The 27,196-nt window shown below is 36.1% G+C and overlaps 1 protein-coding gene across 4 annotated transcripts in view; it reads left to right on the top strand.

The window, feature by feature from the left end:
* Positions 1-27,196, top strand: part of SOX2 (SRY-box transcription factor 2) — a 275,994-nt gene that overhangs the window by 14,613 nt on the left and 234,185 nt on the right. For 3 of the 4 annotated variants that reach the window (XR_005822346.1, XR_005822349.1, XR_005822352.1), the window contains exon 2: positions 19,299-19,363. The gene's annotated coding sequence lies outside the window, so the exon portion shown is untranslated. Of the gene's footprint in view, positions 1-8,888; positions 8,936-19,298; positions 19,364-27,196 lie in introns of those variants that run through there. The other variant, XR_005822347.1, reaches the window with a different exon arrangement.

Raw genomic sequence — 27,196 nt, 5'->3', positions numbered from 1 at the left:
ATGACAGTACTACGAAACATTTTCCAGTTTTTCCAGACTCCTCTCCAGCCCTGTACTTATGTAAGAAGCTAGTAAATTACAAAGTAAGTGCTCTACCACTTTCAATCTGGGATTTCTTTTTCTCCCATGTATCTGTATAAGTATAAAGAGATGTTAATGAATGCTAGAATCTTTTCTATAACTACACATCTTGGTTTTGCTTCTTTTTATGTGTAAGCCCAGTAGCAAGGCATAGGCTCGGTGTTAACCTGCAGTATTGTGCACTTGGTGAATCTCTGCTGACTTTGTAATGCAGGAGGTCAGACCAGACAATGGTACTGGTCTCTCCTGGTCTGAAATCCCATGAGTGACGTTGCAACCTGATGTTCCAAAGATCTCTGTTAAAAAAAAAAATAATAATAAAATAAAAAGCATCTCATTTATGCATACTTGGAATTTCAAAAGTAATTGGTTTGGTTAGAAAGGGAATGACTAAAGATAGTGTGGCTCTGTAGAAGTATCAGTTTATGCAGGTCCCGTCACCCTTCTACAGAGTTAAACTTTCACATGCTATTAGTCTTACTGTTGCCTTAGGGCATACAGCCCTTAATGCAAACTCCACTGAGGTAAATTGGAAATTTTTAGATTAAGTCTATGTTATCTGGTGTCATACTGATGTGCAGTCTTAGTACCATCAGGTTTCAATTTTCTGGGATTTAGCAATTTCTAAGATGGTTTGAAATTCAAGCAACAAACAGTAATTCAAAGACCCATTAATTAGCATTCTGAATGTACTCCTATTAATTATTTTGTCACTTCTTACAATTATTCCCTACCATGCTTTCACCTTAACTTTTATGAAGTGGACTATTAATTAGCTACACTGGAAAAATGAAGCAAATACAGTACCAGTTCCATCTCCTCATTCTGTTCCTGTAATTACTTTACTTTTATGCAGAGCTCTTTTCTCTAAACTGCTTTATCAGTCATAGCTCTCAGTAGTGCTAGAGGGGAATTAAGTAGACTCGCCCTCTTAACAAGTGAAATCATACAGTAGTGTATGAAGTCAGTAGAGCTACAGGGCTGTTGTTGCTGTTGGTTGGTTTTGTCTCTTCTCTGCCAAATAACCATATTTTTTTCCATTCAGCCTTCTAAGCTGAACATTTCACCAGAAGGGCTTTTTTAGGGGAGCTATTAACTGTGAAAAAAGGGGGTTAGCTCAGTTCCTGGTGTGTGTGCTGGGTACTCTGGATGACACTCAGTTCTTTGCTGTACCACAAATTTGTGTATGACCTTGAACAGCTCAGGAGGAGTTCTTGTTCCATTTAAACCAGATAGTTGTGCCATTGATCCTAATGGAGCTGGGATTTCTCTCTCTCTCTCTCTCTCTCTCTCTTTCTTTTTTTTTTTCTTTTTTTTTGTTCCATAGTTTCCCTGTATGAAAATAGGGAAGTAGTAGTTTCCTCAGGATGTTGTGAATATAGTAATGTGAAGGATGCATGTAAGAGGGTGGAGGTGGCTGAACAAATGCAGGAGTTATATAGAGTACATATAAATTACATGGCCATTTTAAAACCTGGTGATTTTATCACTGCCACTAATCCTTGCATTCCAGAAAGAATAATCCTTTTCTAAAATTGTTTGGTTTCAGGACTAAGGAATCTTGTAATTACGTTTTGGAATACATTTTTTTTGTATTTATTTAGTCAATGTGAAAGTATCACTTCTCGGGGAAGTAAATGCACTGTCATATGAAATAGGGAGGACTTTTATTGATTTGAAAAAAAAATAAATCACTAATGTGTTAGTTAATGGCATGTAGGAGAGTACCATGCAATGTCAGCTTGCCACTTCCGTGAAACTATGTGTTTGTAAGGAATAAAGAAAATGTGTTTTGCTATCCATGGGGTAAAAAAGGAAACACACTCATTACATTTCCAGTTCACCACCAGGTTACTTTTTTGTTTGTTTGTTTTTGACTAGTCCTGAACTCAGATAAAAATCTAGAGGCCACTGCAATAAAAGGAGTGATAAAAGGAGTGATAGGTATTTATAAAAGCCTGAGTGTCGCTATTGGAAAATTTCTGACATAAAACTTATTTATTAGTTTTATCTGGTAGGCTTTTCACTGGGTATTCTCTGTACAAATAAATTGCTTGCAAGCTGAAGCACTGTTTAATAGTTGATATTGAAAATTGTTAGAAATTGAGACTTTTGTGTGGTGATGTGTTGTTTTTTGTTTGTTTGTTTGTTTTTCCATGATAGATTACTAAGGGCAAAATCATTAGAAGCAGCTGAAGTGTGTTCATCTGAAAACTAAAATCATAGAATCATAGTGGTTTGTTCCAGTGGTCTTGTCCCTTCTGCATGTTCTTTTTAATGTACAGGAGTGAGTTAGTCATGTGGAAACTGAAAGAGATCAAAGGGAGAGATCTGGATGCTATTTCTATTATTTCTGATTGTTCCTAAATAAATGCAATTGTTTAATAGAAGACACATCTCTGAGAAAATTAACTGTGTAATTATTACTGAAGCTATAGTTAAGAGACAAAAGTGATGCGTAGCTGTCACTAAGGATCTCTACTCACTGTTCTGCCTTGCATTTGTACTGACATAAAGGTGATGAGAAACAAAAATGGTCTTACATGAATTTTCCTTTCAGTTTCATTTTTCATTGCATCTATTCTCATATGTGAAGTGAGTTGCATGAGATACTATGAGATCCAAGTCCACTTTGTTCTCAGCTTGGGTGCACCTGTGCATTTTGCAGTTAGCAGCTCAGAAGAGCTGTGAAGAGAGATTTTAAATGGCTGCAGAGCAGGAGGTTTTTATTTATTTGTTTGTTTTATTGCATGTATTTAAAAAGAAGGTTTATACTTTGTGTTGAGTGCTTAGCTTTGTTTACCAAGAGAAGGCTGTTTGGTCACTCACTTATTTTAATCTACTAGTACTGTTGTTGTAGCTGTGATCATCTATCAATATAAGTGAAGCAAGTTTTTCGTAGAAAGAGGTGATATCTTTTATTGAAAGACTGAAACAATATCTACTAATACCTCTTGCTGTATATTTGGCATCTTTACATAAGAAATATTGTTCCTTCTCAGTAGATTGATGATGTTAACACATCATTTTGTTTGTTAATCAGTTTCCTGTATGTAGTTTCATTTAGCTGTTAACATATGGACTAGTATTAAAAGTATCATCTGGACATTTTGAAGTTTAAATTAACAGCTATTTAAGGTTCCACTGACTCATTAGGAAATGTTTAAATCTTACAGTAGTTTTCCTGTTTGGAAGGGCTGGGGGTGTCACTTTTCTCTATACTGAGATCTTTAGCACTGTCGTGCTCCTTGCATTTATGAAGACTGTAAGACTCTTGCTAATGGGTCTAGATCTGTGTATTATTTAAGGAGCTGTAATACAAATCAGCCAATGAAAAGCCACTTATTTTCTGCCATGTCACTTAAAATTTGGAATGCTAATTGCACAGAAAGTACCTTGCTGTAGTTTTTTGAAAGTATGATGTTGTCATTGTAATTATCATCTATTGCTACTGTCATTATCATCATTCATTAACCACAGGAATATCAACTGCATTGTGTGTTTCTGTCATCAGAACTGCAAATGGGATATATTTGGTTTTGGACTGTTTATGGTAACTTGCAGAGTTAATTTCAGAAGCACATAGTAAGGATGGAAAATGCTTGTAGTTTAATCTTTCATGTATATAGTATGGTTAAACTGGATCTTATGTCTTCAGACTTTTTCTAGTGTAACAAAATGTTGGTTTGACTGTGTGTTGTTCCTTAACAGCTGACCTCACTGCCTTCCTGTTCCGAAGTTGTTTGTTAAGTCTTCAGCTGGTGGAAATGACCAGTTTAGAGGGTGTTATTTTCTCATTGCAGTGATAGCTGAAGTTCCTCTTTTATGAACATCTAATTTTACAAGACTATTCAGCCAACTTGTATCTTTGTCCCTATTTTGTAATACATAGATATGTTCCTACATGTATGTCAGGAGCCACCCATACTTATTATATAGTGTGTAACTCCTAATCCTGCACCTCCAATTACTGTTTCCCAACTGCCATCCTTGGAATGATAGCAAATACAATCGTGCATTCTTTTCCTTTAGACTTCCAGATTTAGTGGTGTGGTGTTTTTTTTTTTTTTTTTTTTTTTTTTTCTCCTTCCCTCTGCTTGGATTTCTTTCCAGTGGTTCCCCTCCCCCTCTTCTTTAGTTTACAGACTTCTCCAATGCTTTTTTTTTTCTGTGCTGATTGCAGGAACACCCACCTTTCTGTGGTTTTAGGAGAGCCTTTCATGCTCTTTTCTCTGTACCAGCCCTCTAACCAGATATTTAGGCCAATTATTCTGTTCAGTTTCATTATTCTGCTCCCACAACTACAGTAATAGCCCACTTGAAAGATCACTTGGCTTCTTTTACTGTTGAGACTGCTTGCTAGTTCCCAGAATGGCATCTTCACATCCTCTGATCTTCTGTTTCTTTTTTTTTTTTTTTTCAGAGTTTTATTTAAATTAAAAAGGGGTGAGGGTTAAAAGGAAAACCACACACATATAAATGAGAGGAGAAAAAAAAAAAAAAAAAGGCAGTCCACATATCAAATACATGCTTTCAGGAAGGGAAATTCCAACACTGGTAGTTTGCAGGAGACACTGAATATCAAATACAACTATTTAGTACATTATCCACAACAGGACTACGAATAAAAATCCCATTGAGATTGTCAGAGCAAGCATTGCCTGCTCTTTGTTTTGCAGTCACATAGAGTATGAATTTTACCTACAATTACAAAATGGTATCCAGAAAACCTTTACTTCTGTTTTGCCTGTGCACATTCAAATTATACTAGCTTTCACTTCTAAATATCTTTGTTAAGCAAATGTTTTAATAATGTGCATAGACACTTCATATATGTTTTATATCATCGTGTTAATGTCTCCCAGATTATAGATGTCTTAAACTTAACTTCATATTTTAAAAAGTAACTTTTCTGCCTCCCTTTCTTTCTCGTCTTCTATTTTCATCACTACTATATAAAAGTATTTGGCCTCTTCATCTTTATCTCTTGATAGAGAGAAAAATATTGAAGATAGGCTGAAATATTTAATGCTTATTCCTTGTAGGACAATTACCATCAGATGAGAATTTTAAGACTAGATCTAACTCATTATGTCTTGTTAAACATCCATTTATAACATATGTAGATTCTGTTGTCCTTAATATTGAAATTGTTTATCTGAGATGAAAATTGTGCATTGTTGTTGAACAATAGAGTAATCTGTTCAACAGATTTGCATGTAACTTGTTCATATCTGTTTCATCTCTCTTTTTTCTTTTTCTATAACAAATAAGGTATTTTTTCAATTGTGCAGCAAGACACAGATGACTTGGGGTATGGATCATTTTTTTCCTAAATGTTGTAGCAAACACTGAAAGGGTACCATATACTTTTAAAGAGGAAAACAAAACCAAATGTCCAGTACCTTTTTCAGTCTTATAAATAGTTAGAAAATGCATCTGAGAAAAACTTCATAGTTCATGGCCACATATGCAGACAGTTTGAATATAAAAAATGCTTAAATGGTCAGGTATTTCTTGCCATAGGTTCCTTAACTGCTGTAACTTTCAGAAGAAGGTTTTAATTTCTGTCCTTTCAACAAAAGAGACTCTGAGCCTGCAACTGTATAAAATACATCACTGACAATACTGATGTTACTTGCAGAGGGGAGGATCAACCACACATAGTAGAGTTCTTAATGCACAGTGCTCTGTGCTGAGATGAGCTGATGCTCTTTCTCAGTCTACTTCCTAATGAACAGGTGCCTTGTACCACTATGGTTGCCTTTCTTGTTAGCAGTTTCAGTAGAGAGGCTAATGATTAAACGGGCACTGCTCAAGGTCAGGGATAAATTACATACCCAGGAGAGTGTGAACGAAAATTGCATTGCTGTTTTCTGTACTGTATCAATTCAGAAGAAAGAGGACTTCACTTATCAGAGCTGTCAGTCCAACACCTTTCACAGCTGTTCAGCTCATTTAAAGAAAATACTGAGAATTCTGAATTTAATTGTTCTAATACACACAATCATATGGTGAAAAGGTTCTCTCTAATAAGGGGGCTGTTATAAACTGCGTATGACAAACTGCTTCTATATTCAGAAGGAAGATCTTTTGCTCATTTATTTTTAGTGATATAATGAAGTAGAAAATAGGATGCAGGCCATGTTTGTGCCTTCATGGAAATACCAAAAATACTATTTTGTTTTGGAAATATATTCTGATAAAGGGCAAACCCCTCTTTTTCTCTGCATTTTGGAAGCTTAAACCCCTGATCTACAATGCTGTTTTCAAATCACAGAGATGATAACTGCGGGGTTGTGAACCTAAAATAATTTTGTGGATCTGCAATTATCTTCTGTAAGGCAAGATATGATTTATGGAGATATGTGAGAATAGGGCCCAGGCTTAGAACCATTTTGTATTCAGTGGACCATGCTTAGTAAGTATATCTGCATTTTCTTAAATGCTATAGTTAAATATATATATATATGAACTATTAAAACTTCCTATGTGTCCAACAAGCAGAATACTTTAATATTTTCCTACTTAATCGGAGATGTTCTTGGTATATGTCCAAACTAGAGTGCCAAAACTTTTAAGCTATAGCACATACTTTTGAGGTTATGCTTTTGCACAGACTAAACAAACAAACAAAAACAAACAGAAACAAACAAAAAAAACCACTGAGACAATTTAAAATAATATTGATTATCTCAGCAATGTTTATACAACATGGGGAGCCATGCTTAGGCAGGGAGGTAAAATTTTCTGATTTGTTCTGATCTGTCAGAAATGGTCCCGCCATTTTTTCCTCATTTGTCTTTGCTTATTCTACTGAACCATTCAGGGGTTGATGTTTTTTAGGACATGTGAGGTAAGTTTTGCAACAAAAATACCTAAGAACTACTTTCAGTCTGTACCTTTGAATGATTTTAATGTGATAATGAATTCAAAAGTTTTTGCTGCTTTACATGCAGTGACAAAATCAGCAGATTGTTTAGTGTCACAACAAATAAAGAATTTAACCAGCTCCTTATCAATCATTTATATAAGTTTATATTCACTGGGAATTTTTAATTGCTTATCAGAGACCTGTAGTCATTCTTTAATGTGACCAAAAGGATGGCATGGACACAAAAAATGGTTAGGTAAAGTTTCACTTGGCAAATTTATTAAATCTGTACTGCTAAGAATACTTAGCATCTATTGCACGCTCAGTGGAGATTGGAGGCTTGCTAATGGCTCCTTCTTCCTCACGCTTTTACCCTGCTTCTCCTCACACTTTTACCCTGTGTGGGTCTTTCCAGGGCTGCAGGCCTTCAGGAACTGCTCCTGCATGGGCTTTCCACAGGCTGTAGTTTGTTTGTGGAGCAGCCACCAGCTCTGTCACACTCCTCCACAGGCCACAGTGTGGGCACCTGCTTCACCATGGTCTCCTCAGGGGAATCTCTGCTCCAGCACCCACAACACCTCCTCCCCCTCCTTCTTCCCTGAGCTGGGTGCTCACAGGGCTGTTTCTCACACCTTTTTTCCTCACTTCTCACTGCCAGGCACCACTTTGCCCTTTTTTAAGCTTGAGTTCCCAGAAACACCACCAGCATGGCTGGTGGGCTCAGGGGCACCCTGTGGCGTGGCCATTATGGAGCAGGCCATGCCAGCCTCTCCTCACAGAGGCCGCTACCCAAACCGTGCCACCAACTCCCAGCACAGATGGTGCTGATTTCTAGTTTCCTAATTTTAAAAGGGAATGCTTTCCTAAGCTAACACTTATTCTGAAAACCTGGAGATAAAGGAGAGCAAGTCTGAGGATTATAGTAAGTGTCATATTAGCTGAAAGTGGTAATGTCAGGTGAATAAGAAAAAGTCACTCCTGATATCTTTAAAAGGCCCATTTTCTCTGCCTCCATGCTGTAGTTAGAAACACCCTGTCATTAATTATAGCTATGTGTGGAACGTCTAAATTCTTTGTAAAGATTTTATTATAAGTGCTTTAAAAAATTTAAATGAAGTCACCTGTGAGGTCATTAGGTCAAATTTTTTTTTTTGCCTGTTCTTGACCCTTGAATAACTCATGCAAGGAAAATACCTTTGTGTCTCTTTTTATGATGTAGGAATCTACTGGAGAGCAAAAGCTTTTACATTAAAAAAAAAAACAAAACTTAATAACAGAAGTAGATGAAGCTTTATAGCTTATATGGTAAGAACAGAATTTACTTCAGGTGCTTGGAAAATATAAATTAGGCCTGGTTAATCAAGAAGCTGGTTAAATTCATTATTTTCTCTGACATCAAACTACTTTTTCTGTCACTACATGCAAAACAGCAAAAACGTTTGAATTTATTATTATGATGGGATTGTTCAAAAATACATTAACATGATGTTGATAGAGAAATTAGACTTGAATTACAAAGAATGAAGCTCTACCACTATCCTAAATACCACTATCCTAATACATTTTATTTTCTTTAATTTATGCTTTAAAAGCATTTAGAAGGTGCTCAAGATTCAGAGGAATACTGAGAACAGAACCTCCATTATAAACTTCTAATAATTTACCATATAGAAAATGGTAATAGTAAAAAACAGACTTGCAGTTTCCTTATCGGACCCTATTGACAAAGTTCCGCTGAACAAGTTTCAGACAGAAGGACACAGGGAAAGACCTATGGTAGTGGGATGGAAGAAAAGCTCTTTCATGTAAGATGTATTTTAAGACTGAAGCTCAAGGCTACAGCTAAGCTGGTACACTACAAAGATGATTTTCTGAGTGGAGGAAGCAGTGAAAAGTTCAAGATACAACCCTTCTGCCCTTCCTCTCTCACAGTTGTTGCTAGCTGTAATCAATTAATTGCACTCAACCACACCTATGCTGGTAAAGAAACTGCTAAACCTTGTCTTGTAGGGTGTAGTGCAGAGCTGAAAACAGTGCTGTGAGTTCTAACTTGCCCTGTTCAAATCAAATCTTTGCGTTGAATTTAGAAGTGAGGGTGTTTTTTTTAATGTTATTGTGGTTTTGTGTGTGTGGTGATGTAAAGCTAATTTAGATTAGTTTCTATGTGTATAGAGAGATTCGTACATAGAAACTAAACTTAGTTTCTTATTTCAAAACAAAACTGGAAGAAATTTAGGGTAGCTTCCTCTAATACTGTGTTGTTGTTTTTTTCTTCCCAGAAACAACAATCTTAAGATTAGTCTTTTTTCCTGATATGGGTTTTGTTTGTTTGGGTAATCTAAGAACTTTCTGATGAACCTGTAAGGGATTAAACCTACATTTGCAGAACCATTTTAATTTGTTATTCTCAATGGACTTCCTAAGCCAGATACCCTGTAGCTTTTATTTATTTATTTATAAACTAAGCTTTCATGTTTATAGCTATCCTTCTTGATAGTAACTATTCTATAGAGAGAAAAATTACAACTAAAAATAGGTTATATTAGAAATGTATGCTAGTTACCTTACCCTTATCCATGGCAGAAACAGTTTAAGACTGAAACCTTGCTCTCTATTATTATGGATCTACCTGACTTTATAATAAGGACTGAACAATATTACAACTTTAGAATGCTGATTTGTTTATTTTGTTTAAAATAGTTGAACGTTACCTTGATTCTTTCTTTAAAAGATGCTGCTTTTCTTCTAACAACGCAAAATCTTTCTTGATCCTCTATTTTTCTTTTCTTTGTTTAACAACGTGATTTGTAGTTTGACCTTTGCCTTGTCAAGTGGTTCCACCTGCCAAATTTGGTGAATACGGCATATTAATATTCAACTCTTTAGGTTGGTGCAGTCAAAATAGAACAGAAACAACTTCTTTCCTGGCTACCACACAAAGGAAAAAATGTAACTTGTTCCAAAATGTCTGCACAACTGACTTTCTTATTCCACAGTGGCTATGTATTCAGAGAATCATACTTTAATAGTGAAGCTTTTTTATTTATTTATTTTTGGAGGTGAGAAATCATCACATTAAAGAACTTTCGCAGAATTTCCTTCTGGATTGTTGTGAGTTGTGGTGACTTGTTGTGGGTTATATAGTCCATTAAGATGTACAGAGTCATAGATGCACTGCCAGTGAAATGCTAATCTTTTCACTGTCTCGTTTCACAAGACTCTCGTTTTGTCATGGCAGAACTGGGTGGATCCTATTTTTAGTCATTAAAATCAGGAAATAACTTCTCTTTTCCTTATTCTAGTTCACATTGTTTTGTTCTCAGATTAAAATATAAAAATATATATCTATATCTCAGGCAAAATCTTGCCACCATTAGAGGTTCAGGACTCTACTGTCATTCATTTAAATGAACTAAAATTCTTTTTTTTTTTTTTTTTTTCCCTTTCCCCTGTGGAAGTGCTTGTTTAATGTTTTCATACCTGCATGAGATTTCCTTTTTTGTATCCTTTTCTGAAGGACGTTCAAAAACATTCATTCTGTTCATTTTGAAAAGTGAATCTGAATAGTCTTATCAGTTCAATAATATAAGTGCTGCTCTTTGAAATCAGCTTGGTGAGTACTATTTCCTACTTCTGGTTTAGTTTATCTGCCCAAGCTCCTTCAATACAACGGTCTGGGAAAGTAGGAATATCAAAGCTTCTTCCAAACACAAGTGAGCCGTGCAGGTTACTGACAAGGTGCTTCTGACACCCTGATCCTGGGAGCACTGGCCAAATTCCACATGCTGACAAGGCCAGAGCTTGTAAAAGGGAAAGGTTCTGTGTCTTGGGAAAAGGTGCATATTCCCTCTAGGGAAAATAGTCAATGACTGGTCCTATACTCCTGAAGTTGTAACTCCACTTATTTTTTGATATTTTACAGCAAAATATTTTTTTTCTGCATTTAAACAATTAGATGTCAGTGAGGTGAAGTTGTGTGAATGTAACTTGATGAATTGGACTGATTACTCAGGGGTGTGGTAATAGTGTTCTGCTCTGGGCTCAGTAGTTGAAACTAATACCAAAGTTAGCTACCAACTTCAGTGTCCTAGTGAAAAGAGTCTGGTGACTTCAATCCCTGTTCTAAAGACATGTCATTTTACCTCAAAAGCCACCACAGCTGTTCCTAACTGATAATAACTGAAGTGATTGTTGATACCACCATGGGGATAAATAAATTATCAATGAATGGGTGCAAAGACTGACATTGGAATCATTCACATGTATGTTGAAATATATTACTGGGAACAGATATGACTGTTATGACACTTAACAAAAAGAAGGACTTTCAGATGTTTCTTAAAGATAAGTCTTTAAGTAGCAGTCACCATTTTGAAGCTTGTGATTCCAATGCCTTTCAGAAAAGCACAATTTACCAAAAAGCAAAAAAGTTTTTAAATACCTCGTAATTGTCATTGTGCAAGTATTCTTGTCAAATCATTTATTTTGATGATAATAAATTCCTAGATGAAATCTGTAACACCAGTCACTCCCTAAAAACCTGACTGTTTATAACTATAAGATCCCACTCAATATCTGAACTGAATAAGAAACTTTAACATTTTGATTTATTTGTTTTTGTGGGGCTGAAAAATGAGATAAAATGAAGTATGGGGTAATCATGTTGTTTATTTCATATTTCATTTAATTCAAGTTAATTTGTTATTTTGCTAACTGTTATGTTCCCCTGTGAAAATACAACATTAAAAGAAATCTACTCCAGTTTGTTTTTACTTTTTCTAGCATGTGTGTAAACACAAAATTCTCTGGATGCTTTCTACTTGTCTAGTTTTGCTTTTGATGCATGTATATAATTATGTGTTCATGCTGTCATGGTAATTGAAACCGGAGTTGTCAGAATGTGGAAATCACTTGTGTTAGCCTGGAACGGACAAGTCCAGTTAAAGAAGACCATGTGACCGTACTGTTGGCTTAAGGCTGATGTGAATTTTGTCTTAAATACAGAACCTGTTATAGCTTACCCATTCCCAACGCACACTTTTCTAACCAGTTTCTAAAGTTATCCAGGGACTGTCATGTTCTCCTTGCATATCTAACTCTGCAAAGTCTTAATGTCTAACCCAAATCTCTATTGCTCTAGCATGAGCACATGTTTCTGTTCTGTTAAAGTGATGTTGTGGTTTTTTTTGTTTTTGTTTTTTTTTTTAAGTCTTTTCTAGAATAAGCTCCAGTATTCCAGTCTTTTCTTGTAGATTGAAAGTGCAGCAGTCTTGAAAACAGTGGCTACACCTTAGTTTTAACATGCAGGTGATATCCACAGCTAAACAGTAATCCATTTGAGGCCTCATCAAAAGTGAGTAAAGCAAAAAAATCACTTTGGGTGGCATCCAGGGCATGCTCGTTCTGTCCATAAGGCTTCCTGTATGAGACCTGCTTATATTTGCAATAGCTTTATAGATTCAGGTTTAGCTTCTGATCTGGATCCTTTAGTGTGGAACTGCTATGCTGTTTCTCAACTTACATTTCTGCAGTTTATTATTTCTGAGAAGGAAATAATGTACTTATCCTTGAATCACAGTTAATCTTTTGCAAACCATTTCTGCTAGGATCTTTTTGGACTCTAATTGTGTGATGGCAGACCTTCCTAGCTTAGACAAGCACTGTGGAAGTGGTCTCTCTTCTGTCATCAAGATTAATGATGAAAATCAAGAATAGCACTGGATTCAGTGCTGACCAAGAACTCCATCTGATGCCTTCTTCCTTTTTATACAGTGTGTAGCTGATAGCTATAGTATCATTCTTTTTCTATAGCTATTTACCCCGTAGTAATGATATTTAGCTGAGATTTTTTTAGTCAGACTAGGAGATAGTCTTCCTAAAACCATGTCATCAGGTATTTCCCATATCATATGGCTTGTTACATTATTATGCCTTGTTCTTGATGAATCCATGCTTGCAATTACTCATTTGCTGTTTGTTTTTTTTGTTTTTGTTTTTTGAGGTGACTTAAACCATGAAAGAAACTTACACTAACCAGTCTATAATTTCTTCCTTCTCCTTTAAGGCAGGCATTATTTTTGCTATTTTAAAGGCTTTTGTACCCATATCCATCCATCACGTGTTTTCAGAAATAATTCTAGTGATAACAGGATTCCCTGTTCTCTTCTGATATTGTCCCCTTTTGTTTGTACTTTTAATTGTGGGAGCTGTCTGATTACAATTGGCCTTCTTAGTAACAATGATCAATAAAGCAGTAAACACTTCAGACTTCATGACATGATACGTCAATAGCTTTCTTTTACCTTTAAGCTGCTGACCAACCAGTAGTTTTCCTGGTCCCCCTCTTACTCTAATTGTATTTGTAGAAGTTCTTTTTATCCTTTGTCTCTTGCAAATTGTACCTCAATCTATTTGTTCCGTTATCTGGTGATGCCTTTGCATACTCATGCTGTTTTTTTTACACTTGGGCATTTTCCACTATCAGGTATTTACATCTTATATTTGAAATCAATTACGTGAATCTAGTGAAGATGTCTGAAACTTAACATATTTATAACCTTTCTTCACACTGGGGCAATCAGCATTGCATTTCTTTACTTTCTTTTTTTTTTTTTAATAAGGACCTGCTTATTTTTCCTTTTTTCTTTTTTTTTTTTTTAACCTCTCCTTATGTCCATCCCAGGCAACCTTGTCTGTTAGTTCTGAGTATATTAAAAATATTGCTTCTTAATGTGCATTGTCTTTATTTGCTCTTGTCTTTTCATGATTATGCATTTTACGTTCAAGTGCTAGTCTAGTGTCTTGTTCGGGTTACAGTTTTGGGCTAATTTCATGAGTCTCAGTCTGTGCTTCTCCTCACTTCTTGTACCATATTTTTGAGTGACGTCATTTTTTTCATTCAAATCTGTAATTCATCTTTTTATTATATGTGTTGATATCTTCTTTTTGTTTGTAAAGACACTAAGTTGAAATTATTGACTACCTAGGCTGGGTAGGGTGTTTGTTATTTTTTCTTTAATCTTTGAGATAAGGACTGTTAGAATAGAATGATTCCCCTGAAAACATCTACATCAGGTGAACTGTATATTCTGTATATTTACAATGGTTTGAAAAAATTAGTCAGGAAAGCAGAAGTGATACAATGGAATCTAAGCAGGAGAAAAGAGCTGGAAGTAAGACAAGGAAACTTTGAAAGGAATAAAGAGCTCCATCAGGGGTGAATGTGGAGGAGGGAGCCTTTTTATTAATGTGGTTTCACAGCAAGAGTACTTCACACTTGTGCTCCTTGCCATATAGTGCCTTCCTTTAGGTGGCAGGTGAAATTCAGTACACTGACTTTTAAATCCCAAGTGCTTTGGGAATGGCTTCCCAAAAAGTCCTTTTGCATGTCTTAGTGCAGCAACCAAGGTGAACCAAATCACTTAAACAGAGCTTTTATTGTCCAAATGGGAGTGAGTTCCTGGCAGAGCACTCACCTCTGATTGTCGTCATAAATCTATCTCCTCTACCCGAAACTATATAACAGATGTCTGTAGTTTTATGCAGTCAGAAGCCCCAAAACAAGTGAGCTTATGTTTTTATTTTCTCTGGCCTATAGCATTGCTTCCTCAAATGCTATTAATGCTGCTTGGGTTTAGCAACCGCAGTGGTTTAAAATGTTAATGATATGTGACAGACTCCTCATGCTTATTAGCTCTCTTCCTGCCTAACACAATTAAAGATGATAATGAAAGAACCACAACCCTAAGGGATCTAGACTACACATCTTTTTAAAGAAAAAAGATTATAAACAAGTACATATAAAACAAAGACTTAGAGAGATATGTGATACTACATGCTTGTGTATCTAGTGGCTGCAAAATAACTTACAAACAGGAGGAATATTTTTACTGCATATGCTTCTGCATCACTTCGGTCACACGCTGGGCTAAATTAGGAATGTTACTGTCTTTCTTCACTGTAAAATGTCTTTTGAATCTACTTTCCCTTATTGGTAGACAAAAATCTGTATTAAAGGATTTTGTAGCATTGGCTACGTTTGCTGCTTTTTGTTATTGTTTTTGCACATTGTCAAGAATGTGTGGAATTCTAATTAAAAAAAAAAATGCAGACATTTCTAACCAGAGATTGAGAAGTACACAGTTTTTAATGTTATTCTCATGCAGGTCCCTGCTCAGGAAATGTTTGAGCATGTGTGCTGTCCAGTTTTTTGATAAGATGGGCCTCATCAGAAAGCAAGATGTTTCATTTGGCCAGTATGGCTGATCACGAGGCATTATGTCATGCTGTCTGATTTACTTTCTTAAAGTACATTATAAAAATTATTTACAAATACAGCCTTTATAGCATTTCAATAAGGGGAGTTATTCTGGAGTTCCTGATTGGCTTGGCTCGCTGAGGCTACATATTTTATATTTAAATTACTTAAGTGGACATTTCTTATTCAGAATGCTCTTTCTGAATTATTTTCATTAGCTATGGCAATGATTCTGTTACCCTGGCGTCAGTATGTCCAAACAGATTGAGTGCTTACAGGAGCACAAATAGAGAAGTTAAGCTTGGAAGGAGCTTTGTTAATTTACCTGAGAAATTTAATTTAGATTAACATGTTATCACCTAGAAGTGAAAAAGCTATTCATAAATTCTCATGAAAACTGTTTGGGAGGGATATCAGTTCTGGTTATTACTCTGAGGCTTTCTATTTGACAATTATCACAAATTATCAAAAATATCAAAAATTAAGCCAGCCGTTGTATCAACAATGTTTTCCAGTCTAAAATCACCTCAGATATTGTTCATTATCGGTCCTTGTGCCAGTTACTGGTGCTTCTACCCAGATGTAGGTGTTCAGCAGGGTCTGAACTTGTAATACAAAAATAGCCCGTTAGCAAAAGGAGTAGTTGATTGGGCAAGAATAGTATTTTATCACTGTGGTGAGGTCCAGAGTGGGAAATGCAGCATGTACTTTGGTGTAAATTGGGCTCTTGGAGCAACAGAACTGGGTTTGGGGTTGGGCCAAAACCTCCCGTGCCTTCCTGCTTCCGAGGGCAATGTACCCAGCAGTGGTGCGGCCGAATGAAGTGAAGTGCTTTCGTAGGTGGGTCTGCAGGGTTAGGATGTGGGATATGAAGGCATGGACCTTTATCGTTAAGGCTTACCAGAACATTATAGTGTGTGTACGTGTGGTGTTGTTTTTTAGTTGGCTTTTGATTATTTCTCCAGAGTGCATGACAGGCTTACTAATTACTTGCGTCCTATGTGAGATGTGTTCTGTGGGTCAAGTCCAACCATGTCTTGGTGGCTGGCAGCGGTTGCCTAATAACTTCTCAAGTACGTGGTTGCAACTATGTGTCCTGTGGTGCATTGTCTTCGGACTCTTTCTATGGGGATACTCAAACTATACTGATGCTGTAACAAAATACTTTCTGCTTGGTCTATATTCTTTTCCTAATAGCTCTTAATGTTCAATTTGCCTTTCTCACTACTAACTGAGCACAGAGCTGGTGCATTCAGACAACTATCTACAGTGATTACAAGAGCTCTTTCTTCTGTAACTGCTCAGTACAGTCCCTCATAGGGGATGTAAAGTTGGGATTAATTGCTACTGATTTAGTAATCATCAGTGCATCTCTGAGATAGTGGAAAGATACCATTGCCACTAGGGCTTCTACTAGTTTCAAATATTATATCAAGCGTTTGAGCTACATACTGTGTATAGATGTGGTCTGGCAGTGACTTGCAGTTTTTGCCTTGGCAGCCAAAGCTTAACACATGGTGCTCTTGTTTTGACTATCTTCATTTTTGTCTTCTGTTGTACAAGGTGTTTATAATTAATTATTTAGTGTTTCTATGTAATAATAAATGCACTTTCCGCACCCCCCCAGTGCTTCTCGTCTATAATTCAACAATCAACTGGCTTATTCAACAATCAACTTACCTCACTAAAAAGTGTTCATTTTTAGTCTGAATTATTTCAGTGTCTTTATATAAACGTTGCTCTGCAAACAAGTAGTTCTATGATCTGTAGCAAAGGGCCCCAAATCAGTGGCTAGCTTCATTTTTTGAAACTGCAGCATCACTGCACTGTTAGGGCAGAAAGAAAAGGTTCCTAAATATCTCAGAAAATTTGGCATAAAAAAAATAAAAATTTGACTTTTTGATGGGTGTGCAGCTGGGACTTGAAATCAAGTTTCTGACTGCTGTCCTCTCCTCTGGTGGAATGGAAGTAGACTGCTGGGTACTGCTATTAATTGTAAAGGGAATTGGCTTTGTAATTATCATCTGCTTTACCTGATGTTTTGACCTTCAAATACAAATATTTGCATGATCATACAGTCTCGCCTTAGTTTTGCAAGTGTCATGGGAGGGGATATGAACACTTCAAGGTCTTACGGGAAACTTCAACAGGGCTAAGATGTATAGTGAACTATAGATTTCTTTGTATAGAAGTGTTCTGAATAATTGAGTCTATATAGTAAACTGGAGCAAGTCTTGATCGTGACAGAAATTGGTCAGCATTATGCTGATAGGTATATTTGACTTTGGATGAGTGTAGATTTCACCCTTTATATTTATAGATGATTGGCAAAATTGAATGCTACTGTTGCAAAAGGGTCTTCGTCTCTGGGAAAGTAACACAAGAAACACAGATAATATGCTTGTAAGGGTACAGAAATATATTAAGAGCTTTTTACATGCTATTTTTGCACGCTGTATAAAATTAAATGCAGTCTTGGTGGAAGAAAGGTCCCAAGACTCCCAAGCTGTGGGGGATGTTCTTAGTATGTAACTCAGTTATCCAACTTTCACTTAATTATCAAGGTTTTATATAAAAACATACTGACCCATACGATGGTATCTACTCCTGTAGTTTGGTTATAAATGTGATGCCTGTGTGGCACCTTTCTGTGATGTTACGTGTAATTCTTTCTATATGTGGCTGCAGCTCTTGGAACTTCTATATTAAACACAATACTGTGGTTACTCGTGAATGAAATCACTGGAACAGTGTTGGAGAAAAAGTACACAGAAAGATTTAAGGCAGAACGTGGCAAAGCAAATGCTGCAATTATCTGCAGCTGAAAACAAGTAGCTTTTAATATGTCCATTCACCTAAGAAGGGAGGGAGAATTATAGACCACATGCTCTTTCTTTCCCTTTTTCTATCATTTCTCTTCTTTTTCCTTTATACAGTTTATCACCCATAATTTCAGGATGTGTTTTGTTTCTTTAAGCTGTTTTATCTATAGGCTTATGAGGTCAGTCATGTGTGAATTCTTTTGTTAGTCACCTCACCTTTTGCCTTGATGATAGAAAATTGATCAGGCCTAAAGTACAAGTTCAATAGACAACCCCCTTGGTCCTTTGTCTAGGAGAATAGCTACCATTGAAGGCCATGAGCAGGTTGCTATTAATATGACAGCCTGCTCTATCTCCCACTGTAATTTATAATGAAATACCTAATCTCCATTATTTTGATCCAAGCAGGCGATCCCATGAAAAAGTCTTTTCATCCAGTTCCCAATGGCAGTTACATGAGAAATGGCAAACCAATAATTTTTGTCAAGTTTTTTAAGCCAACAGAAATGCTTTTCCACTGCTACAGTTTCAAAAGGCACAGATAAAGCTCATTCACTGAGATGAATGAAAAAGCCATCTGGGGTTTTTCTTTTTGACTTCCTTTCCTTTTCTCCATCCTTGTAATCAAATTTGAGCAAAATCAAATGGGGCTTTCTATGAAAGTACCTTTTGTTGATCTGAACGAGCTGGTAATTTACAAAATACCCTTCCTTTGTGAGGAAGGCTAAAGAAAAAAAGAATCAGTAGCTTTTAAAGCTGGGCCTTGGTGGGACTCTAAATGCAGTGAAAGCAGTCTGTGTTGAGAGATTGAAATGTATTTCAAAGCCAGGCCTGAGTTAGGGTACAGGGAAGAAAAAACCTATGTGCGTTTTATAAGAAGAAAAACCTGAATGGGAAGGGGAAAAGAGAGAGAGAGAGGAAAAAAACCTGGATAATACATTAATCATTATTTTGGAAATTGTCTTCCTTACTGACACATACTGCGTAACTAGTGATTGAGAACTTGGATTTTTGTTCTATTATAGGCATCTCAACGTTTGTCTGTGCTGCTTTAAAGTTTGAGAGGCAAGGATCCTTGAACACTGCTGGACTGTGTTTTAAATGTTTATATTTTTCAACTTCGGGGCTTTTTTGGTTTTTGTTGGTTTTGTTATTTTTTTTAACCTTCCCTGTGAAGTATTATGGGGAGAAATACTTACAGGAAAGCTGAGTTTATCCTTTTTGGCATGCTAATGTTTATTTTTATTGTATTTCTGCTTACCAGATTTCCTAGTGGTAATTATTTCCCATTGACTCAGTCCAAAGGACGGTGTGGACACCTAACAAATAGTAAGTTTATGCCTTGTTTTTGTTATTCGTATTTCATGATTGACCTGGAGAAGATGAAAATGTTTGATTAATTGCAAATTCCATATTGTAAGTATTAATGCTGTATAACTGTGTGAATCTATTACTGAGAGATATTGATGATGTAATTTAGCTCTTCTTATCTGTCTGTTACTTACCATAACTGTTTTGTCAGATACCGATAAGTGTATTGTTCTGCATTGAAGATAATACAACCTCTGAAATAAGCACTAATTTACATGTCTGATCAAACACAGCCCATATTTTAATATTTTTTTTATTTATAGATTTGCTTAGAATGCAAAGTAGTTCTCATTTCTCCACTTGTGTTTTTATTCAGGATAAAAATGCATCTTAAAAACAGCTTTTTGATTGCACAATATAAAATATTACTGGTAGTTTTACAAAAATGTGGACAGTATAGAAGAAATTCTGGGGTGGTTGTTGGTGGTCATTATTATCATCTTTTAAAGAAAACTTATTGTGTATGTTATTTTTAGTCTGTTTTATGTTGTATCCTGCTAGAAAGAATAGAGAGGTATGAACGTTACCGGCTAAGATCTTATTATTTTTAATGAAGCACTAGTAAAAACTCATTGGTTTTTCAATTTTACTTTGAATACAGAAACCATAGAAATAATTTAGAATTGTCAACTTTAAGTTGTAAGCTGTTTGTTTTGGATGAAATGGTATGTGATTTTTTTTGTGTGTTCCTTTATATGTGTATACAATGCTGGAATATCAGCTTAGCATGTTGTAGGAAAACAAGCTGGAGTAAGTGCTTTGCTTTTTAACGTTACCAAGAATCCAAAGACAACCATGTGAAGTTTGATTGCAGCTTCAGTACTTAGATCCCAAAATATTTAACAAATAGCTTCCAAAGTATTTTCTCTGATATCTGATTGAATTGGGGAATGTTAAGAAGTCACTTTTGTATCTGAATTTATTTTCTACTCCTAGTTCTTAGTATCCTCTTCACTTTCAATTTCCTACAGGATTTGTTTCTCTCATGGTTTTGAGCCATTTGCTGCCTCCTAATGACTGACTTTTAAAACAGCAAACATGGATAATTCTCCCCCCAAACTTTCTGAAACTCACTGTTGCATATTTTGTCTGCTGTTTTTCATATATGTGGAACTGATGAAGAGATCTGTGAAGTTAGTAGCTTTGCTCTTTGATATCTCAGCAGATCAGAGAGGGCATTAATGGGAAACTTTCCTAGTGCTGAGTATGGAAACAAAGATACAACTAGCTGAATTCCTCTGAATCGTGTTGTGTATGTAACATAACATTCCTTTCACAGGCTTGCAAGCTGGTATTATATGTTGTTTGTTTTAGTTAAATGACTGTCTCCCACCTGTCTCCCTTCCCCTTGTTTAATATTAAACAACCTTTATTTTTTTTAGTTTTACATCCTTCCTACTGTATACCTTCTTTAACTTATATTTTTCATTAAAGATTGTCAAACCTAATGAGTTTTAAATGGATATTTAACAAATGAAACAACAACAGAGCAAGAGAGTATCCCTCATGGTCTTACCGTAGAATCAAAGTTGGTGGTCATCGTATATGCTTTTTTGAAGCACAGTATAGCACCACTTTGCTTGAAAACTTTGAGACCTGTTTCAATACAAATAAATACTAATGATTACATGGGACATGCAGAGAACACAGACTTTAATTTCTGTGTGATCTTTTCCTTCTTGTGAATACTTCTGCAGTTTTTTAAGGATGCAATCTCAGAAGCAGAACAAGTGATTTAGGATGACAGTTTTTAGGGAGTTCTGATTTGTCCCCTTCTATTTATGTATTTTTATGGGTATGTTCTAAACTCTTCCCTGGGCTGAGTTGCACTCAGTGACAATATTCCATTTGTGGCAAAATGTTGGTAAACCACTAAGGTTTTTAAACATGAGTTGGACCTTATAGGGTGCTAAATGCCTCCAACTGTACCTGATTTCACGTTGCCAAGCCTTGTGCTTGAACCTGTCAAGCTCAAGCACATTGTGTGTTGTGAAGAATTAGCATAATAAATTACAGTTTTGGGTTTTTTTTTTTAGTAAATGTGCTCTATCATTCAATCACCTGTTGAGAAGGCTTTGTTGCAGGAAAGAGTCATAGCAACACATGGTGACTACTTTTTTGTTTGAGAACGTGTATAATTATGTACTTCACTTGTATGCATAATTAATATAGTCTGATTTGAATATCTGAGATGAGTTTACAGTAACAAAATGATAAAATGGGGAACTGAAGGTATATCAAATAAGTTTAAAAGCACTCCCCCAATTGAGAAGATAATCCAGTACAGTACAAAGAGAACAAGGAAATGCACACTATGACAGGTCAGCAATACGAGTGAGTTGTTGCATCTGTTGAATATAAGTAGATAATTCTAGTGCCTGAGATTAAGTTGTTTAATTAGATGGTTTGGATGTTTAATCAGACTGAGGTGGATTTGGATAGGGAAAAATGTTCAATGGACATTCAGTGGCATTTATTTTTTAAATGTCTGAAACAGTAAGAGATGGGGGACAAAGGACGTTGTTAATTCCTCAGCCTCACGTGCCCTCTAGGGTTCTGCATTGCCTGTAAGGAAAACTTTTCCTTCCAATTATGTTTTCCGCTCATCCAGGTTGGGGGTGTTGTAGCACTGTTGGTCTTAATTTGAAAAGTGGAGTAAACCTTCGCAGTTCTCTCTTGTTCTGTAAAGTCCATCCCCAAATGTTTCAGGATGATTCCAAAGTTCTTCAAGCTTCAGATATGGCTTTTAATGAGCATCGTGGTTGTCAGTTAGGGTGGGACAGCAATACCAGTGCATTAAAGTACTGTTATTATTGTGTCATTTAGAGTGTTGTTGTGGGCACTTAGAACTGTTGTAAGAGTTGCATTTCTGGTGCACCATCCATTGTGAGTTTGGTGGAGTCAGCCCTATAATGCAAATAAAATTTGCTGTTCAGCATCAACTGTGTGATAAAGAGTATTTTTAAACAGGTTGTTCACTGTGGATTCTTAGACCATTCACAAAATATCTCAGAAAAATCTGTTTGTAATTTTGAGCACTACTTGGACTTTCCACTTAGTCATAAGGAAAGAGTAAGTGATTTTCACTGTGGATGACAAACTTTTTGCTCTGCATACAAGGTAATACAGAAAGATGTAGAGTGTTTTTGGATTTACATATAAACACTTATTGGACTATTTTTGTCATCTTATAATTACTACATGTAATCCACTGTTGTCTATGTAGGAACTAAGAATGTTCAGGACTTGCAATATGATATTTTCATAAAACTTGTCTTTAAAATCATCTTCTTATTTGCCAATTTCTTATAGGATGAGTTGCTATCCAGTGAAGTTATGATGTCCAGATAATATTGCTTTAAATACTTTCTGCCAGTTCTGTCCTTTTGTTTTGAGTAGAACAAAACTTCTGAAGGACTATGTTGGAATTCATTGTAAGCATAATCGTTCATAATGTGGCCATCATCCACGATATCAGCGTCTCATAAGTTCAGTATTTTGTCTTCCTGCCACTGCCAAGGGGAGCTGGGGGTGGGGTGGGTGGGTCCAGTGCTATTTTTGTAGTTGCTTGGGATATAGAAGACTTTTTTTTTATTCCTTTAAATTGTTCATTTGTTATTTACCTGTTTATTTTATATATTTGGAGACTGTAAAAATCTGTGGCACAGCTGGGAACTATAAGTTGCAATCTTTTCGTTTTTCTGTTTAATAGAGCAGACTTGAGAGGCACTCAAAGGTGTATTTGGTGCTTCAACTTCTTCAGAGACTGTGTTCATAATAACATACCACCAGCAACATGAAATTAGCTGGCTCTATCCTGTCCTGGCAATTTGTCCTAAAGCTGGTGAGTAAGAGCAAAACTGCAGGAGAAAGGAGGGGTCTAGTAACCACTCTGTGAAAAGTCTTGACCCATAATAGGGTTCAGAGGTAAAAATACTGTTTGCTGCAAGGCTCTTTGTTTGCATACAGCTTGAAACTGAATCAAGAGGTGGAAGCTGTGCATTCATTACATATGTGTATAAACGCATTATGTGCATTTGTGATTAATACCAAGGGATGCCCTTGTTGTGGTATTTCTGATCCCAACTATAGGGCATGCCTTCCATTTTACTTTAATTTTTTAAAGTAGTTTTGTTGCAGTCAGTCTCTGGTACAGGTGGAATATTTAGAGCAGCCTGTACCACAGCCCTGTATGCTTTGTTAGATGGCCATTTATTCTTCATTCCTCCAGCGAGTATCCCACTCACTGGGCTGTACAGAGCATAGCAGTATTGTTCCTTGTGCCACGACATGCAGACAAGCCACAGTGTCGCACCTGCCCATGCTGTCTTCTGAGCAGTCCAGGATGCAGTTTTTGAAGTTTTATGAACAAACATCTTCAAATGCAGACTCTTTTTCTTGTCTTGAAAGGCAGCAGTTTAAATGAACCATCCTGAGTAATGGTTAATTTGGGGTTGGAGTGAGTTATGTGCTGAAAGATCCCAAGGGATGTTGCTTTATTAGGTCATACTCTTGCTGTCACATCAACAGTCTGTGGTAGACTGTAATATCTGTTTGTGGTCAAAACCTCATGGTTTTTATGTCATGTAAATGTCTTGTCACCATAGTTTCTTAGCAGTGTGTACAGGAGCCAGCTGCCTAGAGAGGCAGCAGGTGAAATCTGTTGGAGTGTTGGAAGCTTGCTGGAGCTCCAGTAGCATTTTGGGTTAGCAGACTCCTTAAATGTGCACAACAGAGAGGAGCTCTTCTGCTTAAAATACTGCTCCAATACACTACTGAAATGCTGCATTAATGTTTGGGATAGCTATTGTTGAATTCTACTGACAAGTGAATTCAGATAGTTTCAGCTAATTATATAAACTATTTTTGGACCCTGAGACAAAAAAAAAAAAAAAATCTGTTAAAGCAAAAGCAAGCAAACACTCTGGTAGCATAAAGTCCTTTATCTGTGCTTCTGTGACGGATAAGCTTTCACAAGAAAAAACTAGTTTGAGATTATAGAATGCCACGTATTACATTTACAACTTTACGTACATAAATGAATCTTAGGTTCCTGTTTGCAATGGACAAATAAGTATTCATAAGTATTAGTGGATAGAATTTAACTGAAATCATCAAAGTTCTAAGTTAGTGATTTGTAGGAATGTTTCCTTTACCTTTTATTTAGGACCAAAGAATGTTATGATGTACCAAGGATTTGTCTCCTAGATTCTTTTTTGTAACTATTTTCTTATGTCCTTTTCCTGCTCTCTTCTCTTTCTGTCCTATTCTGTAGATCTGAGAATTTTCTAGGGCATGGATTGATGACTTTGCCATACCTTTATTTATGCAGTAAGGACTCAATTCTTGGCTGAAGATTCTAGGTTCATCTATGCCTTCTTATCTGAGAAAGCAGAGGGTTTTTTTTACACTAGTCCCATACATGTGTATTAAAGAAAAAAAACTTGTACTGGGGTGGAGGAAAGTCTGACTGGCAACTTCAGAGTTCGTGTTTAGCATTAATGCTATACTTTTTCAATTTAGAAGATTAAGGAAGGATAGTTTTATGGATAATAGCAAAATAAAGGCTTTTCATCATAATTATGCGAGCCTTTCATGTGCTGTGAAAATGTGCTTGTTGTGACATGTACTATTTTCCTAACCTAGGTACCTTGTAGTTCCGTGAGCTTAATCTAGTACTGTTAGTAAAATACTTTTGAATCCAGTGGGAGGTGGTATAACTATGTGAAGAGCTCTTGAAATACAGAGCCACTTCTAAGATTAATGCTTGCTGTGTGAAGTGATTAAGATCACTGCCTGTTTTGTGGTTATTGATGCTTATTAGGAAATCTCATCATTGTTTAAAAAAAAAAAAAAAAGAATCGACTACAAATACTAGACTAAGTTCCATGGTGATTCCAGGACTGATAAATCTGATAGTGTATGATGGCATCTCCTTGAGTTAGAAGCATGTAAGTAGTTGAATTTCAGTGATCTGTGCATGCAGAAAACATAAATATCCTTGTGCAAAAATGTTCTCTTACATCTTAGGGGAGCGACTCCATCTGAGAACTCTAGTCTGTCTGTTACTGTGTTCTAACACCTTCTATTTCCTCTGCTGGACCATCTCTGAGGCTTCTTTCCTTGACGCTTTGCAGTGGAACCCTTCTGGTGTCTGTCAGGTCGAACAGATACTGTGAGTTCTCTTGTGCATGCGGGTAATGGTGCAAGTCGATTAGGAGTATCAAGTGGGTAGGTAGCAAAATTTGGAAATTATTTAGTAGAACAGGTATCCAATTACTGACTGCTTAATATATGGAAAATGTTTTGTTTTTCTCCGTCTTCCAACATTCTCTCAAATAGAAATACAACAGAGAGAAACAGTCCTCAGTGGAAACTTTTCCCATGAAATATGTGGGGCAAGAAGCTGAGATCTCATTTTAGTCTGGTATGCATTTTGGAATGTTCTTAAGCTTAAAACCACCAGAAATCCACTTTCTTTTGAGTCTTTGTCCATCAAATATATATATATATATTCTATTCACTGGAAAACCATAGCCCAAGAGAGACGTACAAGGGTGTTGGTAGCATGTAAAAGTGGGTGAAGGAAACTGTCAAGCCAGTGTAAACTCTGGATTGATTTGTAGCAGAGAGTGAAGTCAAAATGTATTTGATTTAAAACAGAATAAGCAACATCTTTTTGGCTTGCTTTCAGGAACTTGCCTTGTAAATTTAGCCTATTAAAGATAAATGAAAAAGAAATTATGAAAAGCAGCTGCAATACACAGATTGAATGTTTGGGTGGGAGTGAAAGTAGGAGTTACTGGGTTGGAACAGATTCCTTAAGATCTGTCACATCATACCATTAAAATAAAGAACTAGACATAGTAATTTCAAAGGGATATTGTGTAAAAGTTGGGAGAGATTAATGCAGTAAAATGCATTGATGGATTCCAAACTTATGGTTTATTGTGCATATTATATATATACACATAATTACTGTAGATACAAAAATATTTGCTTTTTGTGCTGGTTCTCTTGTGAAGGGGATGATTTACGATATACTAGAAAATTCTCTTCCACATCTATGCATTTTGTCCGGGATATTCTGGTTACTCCCTGGTTCCTCAGGCTGTCATATTAGGCCATCTCATTACTTATACCTATACATGCAATGCCCTACCTTCCCATTTTATTGTGGGGCCCTTGGACATTAAAAGCAGGTTTTACTCAAGGAATCACAAGCCTGGGTTTTCTGCAGTGCCAAATTATGTCTGCTGTGTTATTAAGAAGTACGTATGCATGTGAAAGTATGTCTGAATTTTACAGAAGAATCTATCACATGTTTTTTCATTCCTATAATATTTTTTAAATTGTTTTAAGGAATAAAAACATTTTTTTTTTTGAGAAAAGAGGAGATAGGCATTCCTCTTAATTAGTGTGGAGGTTATGATGCATATTTAACAAAGCCTGGGAATTCCAACATGTAGACATCCATTGTCTCGTCTTAACCTGACGGTGTGAGTAAAGGTTAGTGTCAGCCTTAACTCTGAATTTTCCCAGCTTCTGTCACTGTCATAACCTTAGCACTAGTTATATGGATTTTTATTCTGTTGCTTTTTTCTAGAAACAATAGCTGAAAATGTATTTTGACTAGTAAAACTAAGGTGATGTGTAAGTCACAGAAGTTCACTCTGCAATACTGAGGTGTGGCGTTTTTAAAAAGTGCAATTTTTTGAGTGCTTGTTTACTACTATCTATAGCTACAGAAATATACGCTACACAATGAGAGCCAAAAACTTCTAGTGAAGC

Source organism: Cygnus olor, chromosome 9 (assembly GCF_009769625.2).
Source record: "Cygnus olor isolate bCygOlo1 chromosome 9, bCygOlo1.pri.v2, whole genome shotgun sequence".
NCBI lineage: Eukaryota > Metazoa > Chordata > Aves > Anseriformes > Anatidae > Cygnus > Cygnus olor.
The sequence above is the reverse complement of the archived record's forward strand: the minus strand, read 5'-3'. Positions and strand labels throughout refer to the sequence as shown.